The 7,584-nt window shown below is 49.5% G+C and overlaps 1 pseudogene; it reads right to left on the bottom strand.

Annotated features, from left to right (window-relative positions):
- Window positions 1–2,099: 2,099 nt before the first annotated feature.
- LOC122155404 lies at window positions 2,100–3,350 on the bottom strand (annotated as a pseudogene).
- Between the last annotated feature and the right edge of the window lie 4,234 nt (window positions 3,351–7,584).

Genomic DNA, 7,584 nt, shown 5'->3' with positions numbered 1-7,584 from the left:
CTCTGGGTTTACTCACACTTTACTTTGGGTTTACTTACACTCTACTCCAGGCATGCTCCTATTTTACTTCAGGTTTACTCATTCTTTACTCCAGGTTTACTCATACCTTACTTCGGGTTTTACTCAGACTTGACTCCACTTTTTGCTCACACTTTACTCAGGGTTTATTGACACTTCATTCAGTCTTTTACTCACCCTCTACTCCAGGTTTACTCCAACTTTATTTCAGATTTTACTCACGTTATTTTGGGTTACCTCGCACTTTACTCTGGGTTTACATTTCTCTGGCTGCTCTCACACTTCACTCCGTGTGTGCCCACTCCTTACTCAGGGTTTTACTTGCAGTTTCTTCTGGGTTTTACTCTCTCTTTACTCAAGTTTTACTCACACATTACCCTGGGTTTACTCTTACTTTTCTCCTGGTTTTAATCACAGTTTATGCTGGGTTTGCACACACTTTACTCCAGTCTTTTCCAACCTGAGCAATTCTATGATACTGTGATTCTATATGGATGTACATAAAAGTCATAACTATTACATATCTCCTTTTCTCCCTCTTAGTAAAGAGCTGTATTTCAACCCAGGCATTGTACTCTGTTTTTTCCCAGTTCTCTCCATCCCACTGTGAAGGGGCAGTGCACAAAGCACTGTGTGGTGCTGTTCCACCTGTTCGTTTAAAGCACCATCATTTGGTGCATGACGTGGGGCTGCAATGGCTGAGATAACAGCAGATCTTTCAAGAGCAAGTTAGCACAGGGCTTTGTGCTGGTTGGATAACTTTGTCTCCTCAGGCTGCCCAGCTATGGAGGAGATTAGGAAGGACACTTTCCAGCAGATCCTTAGCTTCCATTTCACTTCTCCTTCTTTCCCTGGAGCTGGAAAGCTAGTTACCGTAGCTCCTGAGAATTTTGTCTACGCGTGGGATGTTCAGACCAGCATGCTTCCATTACTACATGTTGTCAATGTGTTTCAGGTTATGTTTCAGATTAAACAATTATTCAAGAGTGTCATCAAGAGATCTGCCCCAAGTCAGGAGAGTTCTGCATGGCAGGGGATGAGGGATGGTCTGGGCAGGTGCCTGGAGTGGTGGGCACTCCCAGGCGTTTGGAACTTCATCTCCGAGCAACTGCAGAATCCTGAGAAACTGGTAGGATATTTGGGGAAGGTCTGCTGTCGCCCTGGTAATCCTAAAGAAGCACAAATCAGCGCAGTGTGCCAGGGCCTGGCCCACACCTCTTGAGCTGTGTTCAACACTCTTCAGCGCCCTCAAGGGGAAGAGAGCTGGATCTGCTGACAGTGCTGCAGCCTCTCCAAGTCCTGGGACAGACCCTGCAGCAGCTCCAATTGCTGCTACGGTTCCTGCGGTTGCTCCAAGCTTTGTGTCAGACGCCGCTCTCTCTCCAACCCTCACGATGAGTCCTGTGGTCACCCCTTTTACAGCTCCTATAGCTGTTCCAAGTACTGCGATAAGACAATGAAAAGAATTCTACCGAAGGGAGGAGCACTGTGCCAAGAGGTACAGCTCTCTGGTCACTCCTATTTCCGGGATGAGCCCCGCGGTTGCTCCAACCTCTGCAACAGGACCTGGATTTGCAAATACATATACATAGATATGGTAGCTATGCATATATGTTTGCTACTGCATCTTTATATATATCATAGAACTATAGAATCGTAGAATCATAGAATCATAAACCTAGACCCAGTCTGGTCTGGGTTGAAAAGGACCACAGTGATCATCCACTTTCAACCCCCGTGGTACGTGCAGGGTCACCAAGCACTAGACAAGGCTGCCCAGAGCCACATCCAGCCTGGCCTTGAATGCATCCAGGAAGGGGGCATCCACAACTTCCTTGGGCAAAAGGTGAATATCTCCTATATATATCATATATGCATAAATACATATGTCAAAATTATTATCCTTTTCTTTTTCTCTGTCTTACTAAATAATATCTCAACCCACAGATTCGACTTTGTAGTTTTATTTCAGTTTTCTCCCCTCTTCCACTGGGAAGGGGGGCACTGAGCAAACGACCGTGTGGTGCTGAGCCACCTTCCATGTTGAACCACATTACTGCCATGAGTCCATAACAGATCACCTTGGGACTCTGAAACTGCCCCCATGACACAGTGAAGAGCACCAGAAGATCTCGAGATCTTCTTAGGGAGCAGCTCCTGAGGTATATTCCTCACACTGGTTTTGGAAGAGGCCTCCAGTTCTCTGGTCCTGCTCTGAAGAGCCCCTCTTGTTACGGCGGTTCCAGCAAGGAGGCCAGCACAGTGATTCATATTGCCAACTACTGACTGCAGCCCCAGAGTGCTGCTGTAGAGACAACAGCACAGTCGTGAGACATACAAGATCTTCAGGTCTGCACAGATGCAAGGACTTGAGAGCAGTGTGGCAGTGTAATGAGACCAGGAATGAAAAGAGCGCGTTGTGCTGCTGTCCATGGCTGCACCTCCCCAGATCCAGACAAGGTAGGAAGTGATAAGAGCTAAGAGAAAGTATTTTTAAAAACTTTTTAGGAATCTTTCAACCTATTCAGGGAACCTGGTTTCATGTTTACATGAGCTCTTGGTGTGAGGAAACAGAAAGTAGATGGGAAAGAAGAAGTGGAAAAAATTTCAACTGTTTTTTACAGATTATTGTATCACAGTTACACACTCAAACAAAAAATCAAACATACCTAAAATATTAAGAACCAAATATTAAAATAATATTAAAATATTAAGAATAGTAAATATTAAAATATTAAGAATATTAAGAGCTTGAGGATCTGAGCCATTTCACAAAAGAACTGATGCATAGCATTGCCTTGACAGAGAGTTATAGAAAATGTATTGATAGTCTGCATCAGGGAACAGAGAATCCCAGTGCCCTAGGCAGCTGCTGCCATGCTGGCACAAGCCCTGCGGCCCGTCAAGGTCCTGTAGTGCAGGGGCTTCCAGATGGCAATGCGGTGGTCATAGGACATAATGGTGAGAAGAAAAAATTCTGCAGAAAATAAGAATGCTAAAAAGAAGACCTGTGCAGCACATCCTGCATAAGAGATGTCTCTGGTTTCCAAGAGAATATTGGCCATGGCTTTGGGGAGAGTGGTGGAGATGAAGCCCAGGTCGAGGAGGGTGAGGTTGAGGAGGAAGAAGTACATGGGGGTGTGCAGGCGGTGGTCGCAGGCTGCAGCTGTGCTGATGAGGCCGTTGCCCAGGAGGGTGGCCAGGTAGATGCCCAGCAAGAGCCAGAAGTGCAGGAGCTGCAGCTGCCGCGTGTCTGCCAGCGCCAGGAGGAGGAACTCGCTGATGGAGCTGCTGTTGGGCATCTGCTGTTCCTTGGCATGGAGCCCTGTGTAGAGTCCAGAAGATAATGACAAGTCAAGAGCATTCTCAGAAACACTCCTCCCACTACACTATAGAAGTTCTTTTCATTCCATAACTCAAGCTTAATTCCATTTCTTCAGCATCTATTAAGAAGTAGAAGCATAAGGAGCTCCTACTTTCTTCTCTTTTTCTAACCATATCTCAGCCACCAGCAAATATTCCTCTTAGGAGCTATTTCCACATCTCATATGTATTTACCCTTTCTGCTTTCTGAGCACTCAACCTCTATGCACTTCCTGTTAGAGAAAGCTGCCTGTTTGCAGGATAAGTGCATTATTCATGTATGTAGAAAATGATGGTAATTTCAGCTGGTGTTGTCCTTTGGGAAAGGAGAGGCTGAAAGCACATTAGGAGATTGTTCATACAACAGCAGATGGAGAAAGTTACTATTTGGGGTTCCTCGTATCTCACGTGGGAAGTGGGAAATTCCTTTCAGAATTCTGCCTCCAACACTTTTCCCTTCCCTAAGAAAAGGAAATGGAAAATCCCTGCCCTGTCTCTCCTCCTGCAAAGTACCCTTGGAAACACCCTGTGGTGCAGTGTAGCTATGATCCCCCTGCCCCAGGCAGCAGCTGTGGCAGCAGAAGGCCCCTGCCCTGCTGGGGGGCTCCTTCCCCCCACACGTCTCCCCACATCTCCCTTGGCAGCTCCCCGGGCAGGCTGAGTGCTGAGCCTGGCAGGTGGCAGTGTCCCTGCCCTGGCAGACAGCCCCCAGGGCACAGCAGGGACCTGCTCTGCAGGACAGCCCTGGACACCTGGCTGCAGCCCCAGCTGCACAGCCTGCAGCTGTCACAGAATCACAGAATCACAGAATGGCCAGGGTTGGAAGGGACCTCAGGGATCATCAATCTCCAACCCCCCTGCCACATGAAGGGCCACCAGCCTTCACATTTAATGCTAAACCAGGCTGCCCAGGGCCTCATCCAACCTGGCCTTGAACACCTCCAAGGACGGGGCATCCACAACCTCTCTGGGCAGCCTTTTCCAGTACCTCACCACTCTCTCTGTAAAGAATTTCCCCCCTGAAATCCAACCTAAATCTCCCCTCCCTCAACTTAAAACCATTTCCCCTTATCCTGCGTTATCAACCCTTTCAAAGAGTTGATTCCCCTCCCCTCTGTAGGCTCCCTTTAGGTATTGAAAGGCTGCAATGAGGTCACCCCGCAGCCTTCTTTTCTCCAGGCTGAACAAGCCCAGCTCCCTCAGCCTGTCCTCATAGGGGAAGTGCTCCAGTCCCCTGATCATCTTCATGGCTCTCCTCTGGACCATCTCCAACAACTCCCTGTCTTTTTTGTACTGGGAGCTCCACAGTTGGATGTAGTACTCCAGATGGGGCCTCACAAGAGCAGAATAAAGGGGGACAATCACCTCCCTGTCCCTGCTGGCCTCCTCTCTTTTGATGGAGCCCAGGACACCATTTGCCTTCCAAGCTGCAAGGGCACACTGCTGGCACATGTTCAGTTTTTCACCCATCAAGACCCCCAGGTCCTTCTCTGCAGGGCTGCTCTCAAGCACCGCTCCTTCCAGCCTGTATGGATGCCTGGTATTCCTCTGGCCCAAGTGCGAAACTCTGCACTTTGCCATGTTGAACCTCATCAGGTTCACCCAGGCCCACCTTTCCAGCCTCTCGAGATCCCTCTGAATGGCATCCCTTCCTTCAGTCGTGTCAACCACACCACTCAGCTTGGTGCCGTCAGCAAACTTGCTGAGGGTGCACTCAATTCCATCATCGCTGTCATTGATAAAGATGTTAAAGAGCACCGGTCCAAAGACAGAGCCCTGGGGGATGCCACTCGTTACTGGCCTCCACCTGGATGCAGAGCCACTGATGACCACCCTTGGTAGAATCATAGAATCATAGAATCATGACCTAGAATCATGATCATAGACCTAAAAGATCATCCAGTCCAACCGTTCACCTATTCCCAATAGCTCCCACTAAACCATGTCCCTCAACACAGCATCCAGCCTTTCCTTGAACACCCTCAGGCTCGGTGACTCCACCACCTCCCTGGGCATCCATTGCAGTGCCTGACCACCCTTTCTGAAAAGTAATACTTCCTGATGTCCAGCCTGAATCTCCCCTGCCGTAGCTTGAAGCCATTCCCTCTGGTCCTATCACTAACGACACGAGAGCAGAGGCCGACCCCCAGCTCCCTGCAGCCTCCCTTCAGGAAGTTATAGAGAGCAGCGAGGTCTCCCCTGAGCCTCCTCTTCTCCAGGCTGAACATTCCCAGCTCCTTCAGCCTCTCCTCATATGGCCTGTGTTCCAGACCCCTCACCAGCTTCGTTGCCCTCCTTTGAACACGTTCCAGGGCCTCAATATCTTTCTTGCAGTGAGGGGCCCAAAACTGGACACAGTACTCAAGGTGCGGCCTCACCAGTGCTAAATATAGGGGAACAATCACCTCTCTGCTCCTGCCTGCAACGCTGTTTCTGATGCAAGCCAGGATGCCATTGGCCTTCTTGGCCACCTGGGCACACTGTCGGCTCATGTTCAGCCGAGCATCAATCAATACCCCCAGGTCCATTTCCTCTACGCAGTCCTCCAGCCAACCTCCCCAAGCCTGCAGCATCGCCTGGGGTTGTTGTAGCCGAAGTGCAGGACCCGGCATTTGGCCTTGTTGAAACTCATCCCATTGGCTTCAGCCCAGCTCTCCAGCCTGTCCAGATCCCTCTGCAGGGCCTCGCTACCCCCAGGCAGATCCACACTTCCAGCCAATTTGGTGTCATCTGCGAATTTACTGAGGGTGCACTCGATGCCCTCATCGAGGTCATCAATAAAGATATTGAAGAGGACAGGCCCCAGCACCGACCCCTGGGGAACACCACTCACGACTGGTCGCCAGCTGGATTTGACTCCATTCACCACCACTCTCTGTGCCTGGGCCTCCACCCAGCTCCTTACCCAGCCAAGAGTGCACCCATCCAAGCCTCAGGCTGCCAGCTTCTGCAGGAGAATGCTGTGGGAGACAGTGTCAAAGGCTTTGCTGGAGTCTAGGTAGACCACATCAACAGCCTTTCCCTCATCCACCAGATAGGTCACTAGATCATAGAAGGAGATCAGGGTGGTCAAGCAGGACCTGCCCTTCACGAACCCATGCTGGCTAGGCCTGATCCCCCAGTCACCCTGCACATGCCGCATGATCTCCCTCAAGACAATCTGCTCCATAACCTTCCCTGGCACCGAGGTCAGGCTAACAGGCCTGTAGTTCCCTGGATCCTCCTTATGACCTTTCTTGTAAATGGGAGTCACATTGGCAAGCCTCCAGTCTTCTGGGACCTCACCAGTCAACAAGGAGTGCTGACAGATGATGGAAAGCGGCTCGGCTATCACTTCCATCAGTTCCCTCAGCACTCTCGGGTGGTGGTCTGCAGTCTTTCAACCAATTTCTTATTCATTGAGTGGTCCATCCATCAAATCCACATCCCTCCAATTTGGAGATAAGGATGTGGTGGGGGACCATGTCTCAAGTCCATGTAAATGACACTGGTCGCCTTTAACTTGTCCACCGATGCTGTCACTCCATCACTGAAGGCTCCCATATTGGAAGCCTTCCTCTGGTGAAACCGTGCTGGCTGTCTCAGATCTCATACTCACTGGCAAGGCAGGGGTTGTAAGGAATGCGAAGGTCAAAGAGAACCTGGGCTGCAGTGGCCATGGCGTGGTGGAGCTGAGGAGTTTAAAGTGAGGGCAAAAGACAAGCTCACAGCTTTGGGCTTCAGGAGAGCACACCTTAGATTCTTCAACTGTCTGTGATGTACAGTACAGAAAGAAAGCTTATAGGAAGTGTAAACAAGAAGTGGTCAGCTGGGAGCAATGCAGAGAGTTTGTCCCAGTGTATCTGCTGAGACGTGTTTAAGAAGGCCAAAGCTCAAACACAGCTGAATCTGCCCAGGCATATCAAATACAATAAAGGCTTGTAGAAATACATAGGCAGCACAAGGATCGCTTGGGTCAATGTGGACCCACAGTAGAATGGGGCAGGGTACCTGGCATGAAAGGCATGGAGGGCATTGAAGCCTCCTGTGCTGCACTGGACCATCTAAAACAATATTTGAGAAATAAGAAATGAGCTCAGTACCACAGTGTAACTCCATCCATGCAAAGACTGAGAGATGTCGTGGACAGTTCTGGGAAGGGAAATTATGGCAGGCACATGTTCATTAATGTCAGTAAAATTGAAAAACAAAAGATGAGAGGAG

This window comes from Centrocercus urophasianus, unplaced genomic scaffold, assembly GCF_019232065.1.
Source record: "Centrocercus urophasianus isolate 14NV4802_14NV808 unplaced genomic scaffold, USGS_Curo_1.0 seq_1131, whole genome shotgun sequence".
NCBI classification, from domain to species: domain Eukaryota; kingdom Metazoa; phylum Chordata; class Aves; order Galliformes; family Phasianidae; genus Centrocercus; species Centrocercus urophasianus.
The sequence above is the reverse complement of the archived record's forward strand: the minus strand, read 5'-3'. Positions and strand labels throughout refer to the sequence as shown.